Source organism: Manacus candei, unplaced genomic scaffold (assembly GCF_025592945.1).
Source record: "Manacus candei isolate 608988 ecotype Guabito, Panama unplaced genomic scaffold, ASM2559294v1 h1tg000129l, whole genome shotgun sequence".
In the NCBI taxonomy this organism is placed as follows: Eukaryota; Metazoa; Chordata; class Aves; order Passeriformes; family Pipridae; genus Manacus; species Manacus candei.
Genome location: NW_026138177.1, coordinates 405,199 through 420,980, shown reverse-complemented (window position 1 = coordinate 420,980; position 15,782 = coordinate 405,199).

Genomic DNA, 15,782 nt, shown 5'->3' with positions numbered 1-15,782 from the left:
TGTTGAAGTCATCGTTAGCCTTTGAGAGGGAAACAGGAGAAAAATCGGATAAATTTGTTGCTAAAAATGAGTTGCTTCAAACTGAGGTTGACCACCTTCAAAGTCTTGTTAAAATTTGGATGATTATGAAACAGTCAACTCACGGATTACCCCCATCAATACTAGACAATGCCCGCAGTATAAAGGCATAAAGCCCTCCCAGCCCCTCCAGGAACCCTCAAATCCCATCCCGGTCCCACAGGACACTCCCAACTTCCCCTTAAACCCTCCGAGGCCCCCAGACTGCCTCCCAGACCCACAAAAACCCACAAGATGCCCCCAAACCCCTCCCAGGTACCTCCAGCCCTCCCAGGACCTTTCAAACCCTCTCCTAGTTGCCCCCTTCCCCTTGAGTATGCCCCCAAACTCTCTCCCAGTTCCTTCCCACATCCCCGACGATTCCCCAAAACCCCTCACAGCTGCCCCAATCTCCCCAACCTCCCTCCCAAACCCCCAAACTCCCCCAAACACCTTCCCAGTTACCCCCACGACCTCCAACCCCTTCTCAGCCTCCCCATTCCTCCCCAAAGCCCCTCCCAGTTGCCGACCCGTCCCCCAGGCTCGGGTGAGGAGGTACCGCAGGCTGACGGGCCCGCCCAGGCAGGGGCGGTTCCAGCAGCATGTCAGGAGCCACCCCCTGCCCCGAAAGCTCCCGCCCGCCCTGGAGCCACCTCAGCTGCCCCTGCAGGGGAGAAATCCAGGCCAGAGCAGAGCAGGGGGCAGGGCCGGGCTGGGACCTCGATGGACGGGGGCACTGGGAGAGCAGGGGAGAGACCGGGATGGGCTGAGGGGGCACTGGGAGAGCAGGGGAGAGACTGGGATGGGTCGAGAGGGCACTGGGAGAGACACTGGGATGGGCTGAGGGGGCGCTGGGAGAGAGGGGAGACACTGGGATGGGCTGAGGGGGCACTGGGAGGGAGAGGGGAAAGTTTTTTACCCCTTTCCTGGGCACTTGAACACCCTCTGCACCCCCGTTCCCGGTCGTGCCGGCTGTCCTTTCCCCCCAAGCCATGAACAGGTTTTGGGGCTCCCTTGTGGGTCGCAGCCAATAGAACGGCTCTGCTGGAATGACGTCATTGCCAAATTCTACTGGGCCCCTGTCCTTGTGCTGGTGAGTCACCCAATAGAACGTCGAAACTTCCGCGGGGGCTGCCGGGAGCGGGGCGGTGATGGCAGGGGAGGGGAGGATCGGGATTGAACCCTATTGGTCCCGATCAATCCCGGCCCCAGGGTCTCCCCCCGTCGCGCTGTTTTTCACGTGCGGCCCCAACGAGGCCATGGTGGTGTGGGGTGACTTCAGGGGGTCCGGGGGCTCCTGGTGACCCCTCCAAATTTCCTCCAAGACTCTCGGGAACCGCCCAGATCCCCCCCAAGACTCCTGGGGACCCTCCGCCTTTCCCCCTCCTCCCCCAAATCTCCTGTGCATCCCCTTAACCCTTGAAAATCTCCTGGGACCACCTCAGACCCCCAGACTCCCTCCTGGGGACCCCCAAACACTCTTCAGGACTCCGGGGCCCCTCCCGACCCCCTCCTAGAGTCTTTTGGGTGTCACCAACTCTTTACGGCGGATTCCTCCATCCATTTTTCCACCCCGGACTGCTGGGGGTCCACCCCCCCAAGAAACTACTGGGAACTCCCCAGTGTCCCACCACGAGATTCCTGGGTCCCTCCCCCCCCCCAACCCCCTGTGGGTGCCCCCATCCTTTCTTCCCCTCGAAAATATTCTTGGGGGTCCCCCAATGTCTCCTCCAGCCCCCATCCTGCCAGGGATGGATTTGGGGGGATCTCCTTCCCCTTCCCTCTGGCCCGAAGGCAAATGCCCTCCCTGTCCTTCCTTCGCCCCCAGGCAGAAAAGAGAAGAGAAACAGCCAGTTGGCCCTGGCAGGTGTGGGTGTGTTCAGGCTGTGGTTGAGTGGTTGAGAAGGGAGAGGAGGGGCTGGTGTTTGGACCAAGTCCAGCAGGTGATGTCTTTTGTATCTGGCAGTCCTTGGTCAGCTCCACGACCACCCAGCTGTCAGTGTTCATGACATACCCATCAGCCCTTCTCTTCTTGCCAACCCTAAGCTGCTCCTAAGTTCTCTTGCTGTCAGTTCATAAAGAGGTCTTGTCAAGTGTTACTGATTTAGAAACTAAACCCTGACATCTTTGTCTTTGCCAAAGATGTGTGTGAAAGGGCAGTGCTGTTGCAAAGCAGTGTTGAGCTTCACATTGGGTGACTTGGCAGCTTCCTCTGCATCACCCATGCACCCTGGGTTTCTTTGAAAAGTACTTTTCACTCCAAATGTGACACCACATTAGCCTGTAGGACATCCTGTCCCCAAATGGATAACTGTAAATATTAATAATTAAAAAGTGAGCCCCTCCATTATTCAAGAAAAGCTTGTATCTCTGTACTAAAAGCATCCAAGGGTCACGTCCCCCAGTTTTCTATCTGGCACATGGGTAGGGCTGCACTCTGGGGGTGTGGGGCTTTGGTTCTTTGGTTGCCAGGGGCCACTGTGAGTCACTGAGCCGGGGTGGGGACAATGGGCAGGGCTGGCTGGGACAGGCTGTGGCACCTGTGACATAAAAGGGAAGTGTCCCCGTGGGGCAGCTCGGCAGGGCCCATCAGGGGATGCTGCCCAGTGCAGCCTGTGCTGTGGGGAGCACGCACACAGGGAGAGGCTGGGCCGGATGAGGGCCAGGGCAGTAAGGCCGCCCCAGGGAGTGGGTTCTGCCCCTGCCTGCAGGGCCCAGCCCCTGGCAGGAGCGCCTTGGGCAGGGCCCGGTGCTGCTGCTGGGGCAGGGGGTGAGGCCTTGCTGCCTGCCAGCTGCCTGGGCCCCTGTCCTTGCTGCGCCACATCCCCGAGGCTCCATCCCCGCTCCCCCAGCGCCAGCTCCCTCCTTCCCAGCCCCAACCAAGCCCTTCTCTGTGTCCTCCTGCAGGCCATGGCTTTCACAACATTCCTTTTGGTGCTTGTGCAAAGCATCATCCAGTCCCTGCAGGCGGTCGGGGAGGGGCTGCACAAGACTCAGTGAGCTTGGAGGTCTTTTCCAAGCTGAAGGACTCTTGGATTCTGTGATTGTGTGCTGGATTCAGCAGGGTCCGTGTTAGCAGCATTAGTTTGCTCCCAAAGTTTCCTCGCTGTCAGCTCTTGTGGCCTAAGGCTTGAGCTCCTTTAACTCCTTGTGCTGAGCTACTGATGGGAAAGGAGAGGCCTCTGCCAGCAGATTCCTGGTGTTCCCTGTAGAACAGTGAGGGAGAAGGTGTAGTCAAGTGGGAAGAGGAGTACTGTTTGTGTGTGGCCTCCTATGTGGCCTTGGCGCCTTTGAGGGGCTTGAAGGAGAAAAGAGCTTTGTTAAAGTGAGAAGTGAAATAGTGTGTTGGCTGTTCTCTCTGCAGGGAGAAGGTGTCAGTGGGGGAGGGGTCACAGAGTGGGGGAGAGGCCGTAAAGTGGGGGAGGGGCCCCAGAGTGGGAGAGGGGTCACAGAATGGGGGAGGGGTCACAGAGTGGGGGAGGAGCCACAGAGTGGGGGAGGGGCCATAAAGTGGGGGAAGGGTCTGAGAGTGGGGAAGGGGCCATAAAGTGGATGAGGGGCCATAGAGTGGGGGAGGGGTCAGAGAGTGGGGGAGGGGCCATGAAGTAGGAGAGGGGTCAGAGAGTGGGGTAGGGGCTACAGAATGGGGTAGGGGCCACAGAATGGGGAAGGGGCCATAAAGTGTGGGAGGGGCCACAGGGTGGGGGAGGGGTGACAGCCTGGACTCGGGGGGTCAGGGCAGTGACCTCGGGGAGGGGGAGGGGTCAGGGCATGGGGTAGGGGTCTCACCTGATCCCGGGGCTATCGGGGCCATGGCGGGGCCGAACCTGGTGGGGACACCCAAGTTTTTCCCAAATTTCCCCTCATTTTTCCCAGTTTTTCATCCATTTCTCCCAAATTTCCCACTCTTTCCCCAATTTTCCCCCCATTTCCCCCATTTTTCCCAAATTTCCCCATTTTTCTCAATTTTTCCCCATTTTTTTCCAAATTCCTTCCATTGTTCCCAAATTTCCCCCATTTTTTCCCATTTTCCCCAAATTTCCCCCCATTTTTCCCAATTATCCCCCATTTTTCCTGATTTTTCACCCATTTTCCCCAAATTTCTTACTTTTTTCCCAGTTTTCCCTCCATTTCCCCTCAAAATCCCCCATTTCCCCAAATTTCTGACTTTTTCCCCAAAATTTCCCCCGTTTTTCCACATTTTCCCAGATTTTCCCCCAGTTTTCCTAAATTTCCCCCCATTTTTCCCCATTTTTATCAATTTTCCCCAAATTTCCCACTTTTTTCTCAAATTTTCCCCCATTTTTCCCAATTTTTCCTTCGTGTTCACCAAATTTCCCACTTTTTTCCCCAATTTTTCCCCATTTTCCCCAAAATTCCTGGTTTTTTCCCCCCATTTTTTCCCACTGGGGAAATTTGGGAAATTTGGAAAACTGGGGACCCAAAAATCCAAGAAAATGTGGGGAAATGGGGGAAAAATGTGGGGGAAATCTGGAGAAAAATCTGTGAAAATGTGGGAAAAATGGGGGGCAAATCAGGAAAATGGTGAAAAATCTGGGAAAATGTGGGCAAATGGGGAAATTGCGGAAAATTCTGGGAAAAATGTGAGAAAAATGCAGGGAACTGGGGAAAAATGGGGGAAAATGTGGGAAATTCTGGGGAAAATGGGGGAAAATATGGAAAAATATGGAAAAATGAGGAAAAAAGGGGGAAAATGGGGAAAAATGTGTGAAAATCTGGGAAAATGTGGGAAAAATGGGGGGAAATCTGGGAAAATGGGGGGAAATGGAGAAAAACTCCGGGAAAATGGGGAAAAAATTGGGAAAAAACTGGGAAAATGGGGAAAAATTGGGAAAAACCCTGGGAAATTCTGGGGAAAATGGGAGAAAATCTGGGAAAAATGTGGAAAAAATGGGGGGGAAAGGGGAGAAAATGGGAAAAATCTGGGAAAATAGGGAAAAAATGGGGGGAAAATGGGGAATATTCTGGGAAAATCTGGAAATATGGGGAAAAAAATCTGAGAAAAATGGGGAAAAATCTGGGAAAAATGGGGGAAAATGAGGAAAAATCTGGGAAAATGTGGAAAAAATGTGGGAAAAATCATGGAAAATGGGGGGAAATTGGGAAAAAATCCGGGGAAATGTGGGAAAAAAAGGGGGGAAATCTGGGAAAATGGGGAAAAAAATTGGGAAAAAATCTGGGAAAAAATGGGAAAAATGAGGAAAAATCTGGGGAAATAGGGAGAAAATCTGGGAAAATGTGGGAAAAAATTTGGGAAATTGTGGGAAAATGGGGAAAAATCCGAGAAAATGGGGGTGAAATGGGGAAAAATCTGGGGAAAATGGGGAAAATGGGGAAAAATCTGGGAAAATGTGAAAAAATTGGGAAAAACTGTGGGAAAATGGGGGAAATGAGGAGAAATCCGTGAAAATGGAGGAAAATGAGGAAAAATGTGTGAAAATGGGAAAAAATGGGAAAAAAATCCGGAAAAATGGGGAAAATCGGGAAAAATCAAGAAAAATGGGGGGAAGTCTGGGAAAATCTGGAAGAAAATCTGGAGAAAAATCTGAGAAAATGTGGGAAAAATGGGAAAAAATGTGGGAAAAATCTGGGAAAATGTGGGAAATTCTGGGAAAAGTGGAGGAAAAATCTGGGGAAAATCCGGGAAAAAGGGGAAAAAATAGGGAAAAATCTGGGAAAATCTGGGAGAAATCTGGGAAAATGGGGACAAACTGGGGGGGAAATGCTGGAAATTCTGGGGAAAATGGGGGGAAATGGAGAAAAATGGGAAAAAATCCCAGAAAATGGGGAAAAATGGGGAAAGATTTAAAAAAATGGGAAAAAATCTGGGAAAAATGGGGAAAAATCTGGGAAAATCTGGGAAAAATGAGAAAAATCTGGGAAAATGTGGAAAAAATGGGAGAAAATCCAGGAAATGGGGAAAAATGGGGAAAGATAAAAAAAATTTTGGAGAAATGGGGAAAATATGGGAAATTCTGGGAAAAATCCAGGAAAATGGGGGAAGAAATCTGGGCAAATCTGGGAAAAATGTGATAAAAAATCGGGGAAAATGTGGAAAAAATGGGAAAAAAAATCTGGGAAAATCTGGAGAAAAATGTGTGAAAATGTGTGAAAATGTGTGAAAAATGTGGAATAAATGGAGAAAAATCGGGGAAAATGGGGGGAAAATCTGGGAAAATCTGGAGAAAATGGGGAAAAATCTGGGAAAATGGGGGAAAAATGGGAAAAAATCTGGGAAAATGTAGGAAAATTGGGAAAAATCTGGAAAATGGGGGGGAAATGGGGAAAAATTCAGGAAAATGTGGAAAAATGGTGGAAAATCTGGGAAAAATGGGGAAAATGGGGGGAAATGTGGAAAAATGGGGAAAAATGTGGAAAAACTGGGTTAAACTGGGAGGAACTGGGAGAAACTGGGCCAGAGGGAAAGGGATGTTGCCATGGAAATGTGAGCCAGTCCCTCCCCCACCCGGCCCAGGGCCCACAGGGGGGGAACTGGGTTAAACTGGGACATACTGGGAGGCACTGGGGGGGACACAGGGAGTTACTGGGAGCTACTGGAAGCTACTGGGGGGGTCACTGGGGTTACTGGGAGCTACTGGGGGCGTCACTGGGGTTACTGGGAGTTACTGGGAGCTACTGGGGGGCTTACTGGGAGTTACTGGGAGCTACTGGGGTGGACACTGGGGTTACTGGGAGCTACTAGGAGCTACTGGGGGGGTCACTGGGGTTACTGGGGGGGTCACTGGAGATACCGGAGGCATTACTGGGGTTACTGGGAGCTACTGGGAGCCACTGGGAGCGGCCCATCCCCCTCCCTCCCCAAGGTCACCCCAAGGACATGGAGGGGGGGAAGGGGGGGAAGCCCTGCCCCCTCCCAGTCCCTCCCAGTCCCTCCCAGTTCCCTCCCAGTCCCTCCCAGTACCTGAACTGGTCCCACTGGGAGCGGCTCCAGGTCCCCCCTCCAGTTTGGGCCCCCGGGGCTATTTTTGGGACCCGGTGACGTCACTGGGGGGGAGGGGCCTCGAGGGGGCGGCCCCTCCCCTCTCCCTTCCCAGTACAGACCAGTAAGGGACCAGTAACGGCCCCAGTGGGGGGGGGAGGGGAAGGAGGGAACACTGAGGGTGGGGATGGAGCAGGATGGTCCTTGAGCGTGGGGGAAGGGCAGGAGGTTCCCTGAGGGTGGGGGAAGGGCAGGACCGTCCCTGAGGGTGGGGGAGGGGTAGGCGGGTCCCTGAGGGTGGGGGAGGGGCAGGAGGGACCCCGAGGTGGGGGGAGGGGCAGGAGGGTCCTGAGGGTTGGGGAGGGGCAGGGAGGGACCCCGAAAGTGAAGGAGGGGCCCTGAGGGTCCCTGAGGATGGGGGAAGGGTAGGAAGTTCCCCGAGGGTGGGGGAGGGGCAGGAGAGTCTCTGAGGTTGGGGGAGGGGTCCTGAGGGCCCCTGAAGGTGGGGGAGGGGCAGGGAGGGCTCCTGAGAGTGGGGGAGGGGTAGCAGGTTCACTGGGGGGAGGGGAAGGAAGGGACCCTGAGGGTGGGGGAGGGACAGGAGGGACCCTGAGGGTTGGGGAGGTGCAGGAAGGGGGGGAGGGGCTTTGGGGGGGCCCTTAAAGGTGGGGGGAGGGGCTGAAAGTGGGTCCATCATTGGGAGGGGACACGCCCACCCAAAACCCAGTAAGTCCCAGTTGAGCTCCCAGTTCAGGGATGGGGAGAGGATGCAAAAGACACGCTCACTTGCAGAGGCTATGGCCACCTTGGGATGGGACACGCCCACCAGGGAGAGACCACGCCCACCTAAAGAAGGGACACGCCCACCCCCAAACCACTAAGTCCCAGCTGAGTTCTGCCTTAACTGGTCCTTACTGGTCCCACCACCCCATTCCGCGTTCCAGTGACCCGTACTGGTCCATACTGGTTTATACTGGTCAATACCGGTCTATACCAGTCCATACTGGTCTATACTGGTTTATACTGGTCTGTACTGGTCTGACCTTGACGGAGATGCTGAAGTGCCCCCAACCCCCTTAACTGGTCCTTACTGATCCCACCACCCCATTCCCTGTTTCAGTGACCCGTACTGGTTTATATCGGTTTATACTGCTCTACCCTGGTTTATACTGGTCTATACTGGTCCATACTGGTTTGTACCGGTCTGTACTGGTCTGACCTTGATGGAGATGCTGAAGTGCCCCCAACCCCCTTAACTGGTCCTTACTGGTCCCACCACCCTGCTCGCTGTTCTAGTGACCTGTACTGGTCCATACTGGTCCATACTGGTCCGTACTGGTTTTTTACTGGTCTATACTGGTCTATACTGGTCTATACTGGTCTATACTGGTCTACACTGGTCTATACTGGTCTATAATGGTCTGACCTTGATGGAGATGCTGAAGTGCCCCCAAGCCCCTTAACTGGTCCTTATCAGTCCCACTGCCCCATTCCCCATTCCACTGACCCATATTGGTCTATACTGGTCCATACTGGTTTATACTGGTCTATACCGATCTATACTGGTCTATGCTGCTCTGTACTGGTCTGACCTTGATGGAGATGCTGAAGTGCCCCCAACCCCCTTAACTGGTCCTTACTGGTCCCACCGCCCTGCTCCCCATTCCATTGACCCATACTGGGTCGTGGTGGCAAGAACCCCAGCAGGAGCCAGGTGGGGTCTTCCTGCCATTGGATGAGTGCTCTGGGAGGTCAGGGCTGCTCCCAGATCCAGATCACACCAGAACATTTCCAAGAGCACTGTCAAATGGGAAGGACAAAGCACAATTATTAGGAAGGAATGGAGCTTTTCTCAGTCAGTGTTTCCAGTTTCCTACTCCTGAGGAATCTGGGGGTTGAGAAATGGAAAAGAAACTCTCATGTTGGACAAGTCACTGAGACTCCTGAGCTGTAACTTGGAATGCACAAGTGCTTCTGTAAGCAACTTCCTAAAGTGCTTTCGGCCTCTGCTCTGCTTTTGACAGAAGCAGCATCACTTCTGCTGGACCCATCTGTTTTTTCTTTATCTGCCCTTTTCCACCTGCCTGAGGTTTCTCTCAGGTCAAAGTGAGAGCACAGACATTTGGATGGAGTGCTGACAGGGAAGTCATGAATGGATTTCTGATGTTGAATCTCCTGTTTTGAAATCAGAAAATGTAGTGCTGAAGTCATCGTTAGCCTTTGAGAGGGAAACAGGAGAAAAATCGGATAAACTTGTTGCTAAAAATGAGCTGCTTCAAACTGAGGTTGACCACCTTCAAAGTCTTGTTGCGCCAGAGTGCAGAGAGAAAACTGTTGCTAAAAAAACAGGCTCCTGGTTTGGTCAGGCAACTTCATAAACCAGTGTCTTACCCTGGCATTGAGACTTGGGAAACCACAGAGAACCCTGATTCTAAGTCTCAGGAGAGAAAGAAACAAGGAGAATTTGAAGTTCAACTGATGTTTCTAGAGTCTCCCAGCTTTCCTCACATTAATGAAAATAGACTGAGTGATCCCTGTGATAATGAACAAAGGGAAGATTATTCTTTACCTCCCTCAATTTCCTTTGTACCTGATACTGAATCCACTAAAAAACCTTGGACTCAAAAAGAGAACCTGACCCAGAAAACAACTCAATTCATTCTGATTCAAGTGGTTAAAGAGCAGAAGCATTATGGCGATAAACCTGGACAAATTAAAAGCCAACCAGTGAAATCCTATCAATATATCACATACCTTGGGATTCCACTTTGTTCTCATCAACAGTTAATACAATTTCCAATGGATATGGGGACAAAATGTTCGCAGCAAAATGCCAAAGATGGGATTAAAACCCAGACGAAAAAGAATTAAAATCACTGGAGAAAAAGAAGAAACCAGTCTTCAACCAAGAGCTTCACCCTGTTACTGTTTTGTTGATATTACCTTTTTGCTTTTTATTCTAATAATCATATTGTGTGTTAAAATTTGGATGATTGTGAAACAGTCAGCTCACTGATTACCCCCATCAATACTAGACGATGCCCGCAGTATACACCCATCCCAGCCCGTCCAGGAGCCCTCAAATCCCATCCTGGTCCCACAGGACACTCCCAACTTCCCCTCAAACACTCTGAGGCCCCCAGATTGACTCCCAGATCCAGAAAACTCTTGCTGCCTGCCCATGGAGTGCCCAGTGTGGCCCACCAACTGCACCACAAAGCCAAAGCTTCCAGGCTTTCTTTCCTGGGAATTAGGGCTGTTCTTTCCTATTTTCAGCCATGCCTCCCAACTGATAGCCCAACTCCCAAACTGCTAGCATGCCTGTTGATACAGAATTGTTAAAATAAACCTTGCCAGTATATGTTTTCAGACACCGATTATTTAGTGTCGTTTCACTTTAATCCACCCCAAGGGAATTCTTAATAAAAACCTGAGTTACCCCCTCTCCCCTTTTCCTGGGGCGGGTTGTAACACCAATCAGCACTGACTCCGCCCAGTAGGCATAGCAAAGGAAGTTTCCTTTTGGTTTAGGGTTTAGTGTTAGGGTTAGGCTTAGGGTTTAAGGTTAGGGTTAGGGTTAGGGTTAGGGTTAGGGTTAGGGTTAGGTTTTGATTTAGGGTTAGGGTTAGAAAGGGTTAGGGTTAGGGTTAGGAAATTTAGGGTTAGAGTTAGAGTTAGCAAAAGTTAGGGTTAGGGTTAGGGTTAGGTTTAGGGTTAGCAAAAGACAGGGTTACTGTTAGGGTTAGGGTTAGGGTTAGGGTTAGGGTTAGGGTTAGGGTTAGGGGTATGGGTAAGGGTTAGGGTTAGGAAGAATTTGTCTCAGTGCGCGATCTAACAATCGCGGTTTTAGCCCATTCTGGACACGCAGCGGTGCCCAATAAGCCCCTCTCAGGCTATAAACCCGATTCATTGCCCACCGCTGTCAGAATCTTGTGCTTTTTCTCTTGGGTCTCTGCTTTTGCTGTTGCTGTTCAGTTGCGTGTCTGGCAGAATACCCACCGCCGTCCAGTATGTACTCTGCTTCTATAGAGCACTGTCCCCTAACCCCAACATTAAAAGAGAGACTGGGAGCTATGCGCAAACCCTGTTCCCTAACCCTAACCAAGAGACTGCAACCTGCCCCAGGAAAAGGGGAGAGAGGGTAACTCAGGTTTTTATTAATAATTCCCTTGGGGTGGATTAAAGTGAAACGACACTAAATAATCGGTGTCTGAAAACATATACTGGCAAGGTTTATTTTAACAATTCTGTATCATCAGGCATGCTAGCAGTTTGGGTGCTGTCATACCACAATGTGACACAGAGATAACCTTTGGGGGGGGGAAAGAAAATGCATAGGGGAGAGAAAGGCAGGATAAGAGCAAGGGAGAGTAAGAGAAAGAAAAGTTGAGAGCGGACAGATGTATATAGTCACCGCCCACGGGGTCCAGCGATGCTTCCATGTCTGTCAGTTGAAGTGGTGGCCTTGATCTGCCGGGGGTGAAGGAGGGAAGTCCCCATACTCCAAGAAGTTATGAGTTATAGCCATGATTAGTGTCACGGACCATGCCTCGAGCCTCCAACATCTCGAGGGTTGCAGTCTCTCTTCTAAGGTTAGGGAACAGGCTTTGGGCATAGCTTGCAGTTACTGTGTGGACCAATTGTCAGAGACTGAAATGGTTAATGATTTATGCATTCTAGGAGACTTTTCAGGCTTTTGACTTGCATGATACCTCTGATGAGCAGTCGGGTCCCTCCCTCCCTCCAGTGCTGACGGTGTGAAGCCCTGAAAAGGCAAGAGCTGAGCTTACAGGCTTTTGACTGTTGATATATCTGATGAGGAATCAGGCCCCTCCCTCCCTCTGCTATGAGATGTTAGGGTTAGGGTTAAGGTTAGCAAGGGTTAGGGTTTAGGTTTTAGGGTTTACGGTTTGGGGTTTAAGGTAGCGTTAAACCATCATTTTCTGGGTATAGGCCCGATAGCTTAATTAGCTGACCTTACTAGAAAATAATATAGAGGGAGTATAGAGGATTTTGATTCCTTTAGTGTAGGTTTGATTCCTACTTTTCTAAAATTAGGAAATGAGAGGATTGGTATACCTCTATGTTTACTTTATCATAGTAACCCTTTTGGATTCAGGCACATTTCCTTGAGTGTCTTAGGTAGGGGGGTAGGCCTGCATAGGAGATAGGAAGGCTGGTATGCCATAGGCATAAGGCTAATGTTAGGGGTAAGAAGTTTTTTCAAAGCAAATGTATGAGTTGATCATATCGGAATCGAGGGTAAGAGGCGCGGATTCATAAGAATCCTGCGGAAAGGAGGAGGGGTTTTGTAGCTAAAGTAGGGGGAATGAGTTCTTGAGGGAGATTAAGTGAGCTGGGGTTTAGGAATAGAATGGTTGTGAGTGCATTTATTAGTATAATATTAGCATATTCGGCAAGAAAAACCAAGGCGAATGGCCCTGCAGCATATTCTACGTTGAACCCTGAGACTAGTTCAGATTCTCCTTCTGTCAGGTCAAATGGAGCGCGGTTTGTTTCGGCAAGAGTGGAGATATATCATATTATTGCTAAGGGCCAGGAGGAGAAAATGAGGTAGAGAGGTTCTTGAGTTGTAGCTAGGGTATTGAGGGTGTAGTTACCACTAAGGATAATTACGGATAGGAGAATAATGGCCAGGGTAACTTCGTAAGAGATAGTTTGTGCGACTGCTCGGAGGGCGCCGATTAAGGCATATTTTGAGTTAGAGGCTCACCCTGATCATAGAATTGAGTAGACTGCCAAGCTAGATAGAGCTAGAAGGAAGAGTATGCCAAGGTTTAGGTCAGTAAGGGGAAAGGGTAGGGGAAGTGGTGTTCAGATTGTAATTGCTAGGAGAAGGGCTAAGATAGGAGTAGATATAAATAAGTAAGGGGATGAAGTTGATGGACGAATTGGTTCTTTAATGAATAGCTTTACTCCATCTGCTATAGGTTGTAAGAGGCCAAATGGTCCTACAATATTAGACCCTTTTCGGGCTTGCATATAACTTAGAATCTTACGTTCAACTAGGGTAAGAAATGCTACGGCGATGAGGATGGAGAGAGCATAGGATATTGATATAATAAAGTAAGTGAGGGTTAAGTGAATTGTCATGTGGTTTGCGTTGGAGCTAGGGAGAGGATTTGAACCTCTGGGTAAAGGGCTTAAGCCTTCTGCATTTGCCAAGCTCTGCCACGCTAGCGGTCCTTTTCTAGGAGGGGGTTATGGTGGAGCTCTTAGTAATTTAGTTGGGTTCATTACTGGGTGCGAAGGCGTGCTTCTGGCATAGGCCTTACTTCTTCGATCCTTTCGTACTAGAAGGAGTTGTAACATAGATAGAAACCGACCTGGATTACTGCGGTCTGAACTCAGATCACGTAGGACGGTTAATCGTTGAACAAACGAACCCTTGGTAGCGGTTGCACCACTAGGATGTCCTGATCCAACATCGAGGTCGTAAACCTCCTTGTCGATGTGGGCTCTTGAAGGAGATCGCACTGTTATGCCTGGGGTAGCTAGGTTCATTAATCAATTATATTGGGTCTGGTTACTATTAGCACGTTGATGGGTAGTTCTTGGTTAAGATGGATTGTCTGATATTTGGAGGTTAAGTTTGTCTCCAAGGTCGCCCCAACCAAAAAATGCACACCAGCAAAATCCCAGGGGAGTAGGCCCTGTGGGTGAGTATTGTTTATGGGAGTGGTAGCAGATTTCAAAGTTCCACAGGGTCTTCTTGTCTTATGGGGTTATTCCTGTTTTTGCACGGGAAGATCAATTTCACTGATTATCTGTAGGAGACAGCTAAGACCTCGTTAAGCCATTCATACAAGTGCCGATTTATGGGACAATTGATTGAGCTACCTTTGCACGGTTAGGATACCGCGGTCATTGAACGAATTGTCACTGGGCAGGCTTCACCTTTAATACTTGGTTTGCTAAAGGCTATGTTTTTGGTAAACAGTCGGGCCTTGGATTTGCCTAGTTCCTTTTACAGATTTTAATCATCTTTGGGGGTGCTCCATAGGTGGGTTAACAGAGTTTTGGGTATAAGGTCTTGTTAAGGTTAAAAAATATCCTGTGAATTGTTAATAATGTTGTAATGTAAGCTTGCGCCATAGAGGGGATCCCTAGTTACTTATTTTAGCATAAATTCTCTTATTTAATATAAGTTGGCCTATTGGGGAAGAGGGAGTCATGAGGAAGTTTAGATTTTTTTAGGTGAGGAGCTTTGACGCATTCTTTAATGGTGGCTGCTTGAAGGCCCACAATTAAGCTGTAATTAAATTTATCCGCTAGGGGAGAGTGTATTCTTTTTTAAAGGAGCTGTACCTCCTTTAAATAGCCCTTAATTCGCTTCATGTGGGTTGAGTGTAGTCCTGGGAGGTGAATTAAGAGGGAACTAAGATTCATTTCATAGGCAACCAGCTATCACCCAGCTCGATTGGCTTTTCACCACTACTAACGAGTCTTCCCACTCTTTTGCAACAGAGATGGGTTTGCTCAGTAGATAGCTGCTCGTAAATAGCTCGCTTGGGTTTCGGGGAAGCAAGCTTAAATTGGCGTTTTGCTTGGGTAGTTCTGGCTAAATCATGATGCAAAAGGTACAAGGGTTGGTCTTTGCTATTTATTGCTTGGTTTGTCATTACTATTTCATTCTTCCCTTACGGTACATGATCTCTATTGCGTCTTGAGTTTACCTTTCTATCGCCTAGACTAGGTTGAGTGAGAGAATGTTTTGATTTAATGGGTAGTATTAACTTAGTTTCTATGTAATCTGGTAGAAGAGCTAGAGTTAGGCTTCAAGGCGATCTGATATGGAACAGATATCTTTCAGGTGTAAGCTGAATGCTTTAGTTATAGCTACGTCTTGGTAGACTAAGTGCACCTTCCGGTACACTTCCCTTGTTACGACCTGCCTCATCTCTAGCTTAGGGGTTTATTATAAATAAAATTAATCCTAGCTTGTGAGGAGGGTGACGGGCGGTATGTACGTGCTTCAGAGCCAGCTTAAAGGAGGCATTATTATCCTGCTTTACTGCTAAATCCGCCTTTTAGGAGTGATTTCACACTCCTTGTCGTGAGGTATTCTATGCTAGAAAATGTAGCCCATTTCTACCATCTCATGAGCTATACCTTGACCTGTCTTATTAGTGGGATGTTGCTGTTGTGCCCACTGTTAAACCCTCAGTTTAGGGGTGGGCTGACGACGGCGGTATATAGGCTGATTTGGCAAGGGATGGTTGGGTGTATCGTGGGTTCTCGGTTATAGAACAGGTTCCTCTAGGTGGGTTTGGAGCACCGCCAAGTCCTTAGAGTTTTAAGCGTTTGTGCTCGTAGTTCTCAGGCGGATGCTTAAGTGGTGAAAGCATTGGGATTTAGGGCCAGGCATAGTGGGGTATCTAATCCCAGTTTGTGTCCTGGCTTTCGTGGAGTTTTGTTGATCATGAAGCTAAGATCATTTCTATGGGAGTATTGGATGCATCTTGTGCTTATAACAGCTTGGTTACATTTCAGTCTTAGTTGAAGTGATAATGAAAAACCACTCTTTACGCCGTATAAAGTTAATTTGGGTTTCTTGTGTGACCGCAGTGGCTGGCACAAGATTTACCAACCCTGGTAAGTTGCTTTAACTAAGTCAAGTTTACACTTATTGCTTAATATTAATTACTGATGAAAACCCGTGGGGGTGTGGCTAGGCAAGGCGTTTTGGGCTACAATTGGAGTGGTGTGCCTGATGCCTGCTCCTGCTGTCTTTTTAAGGTGC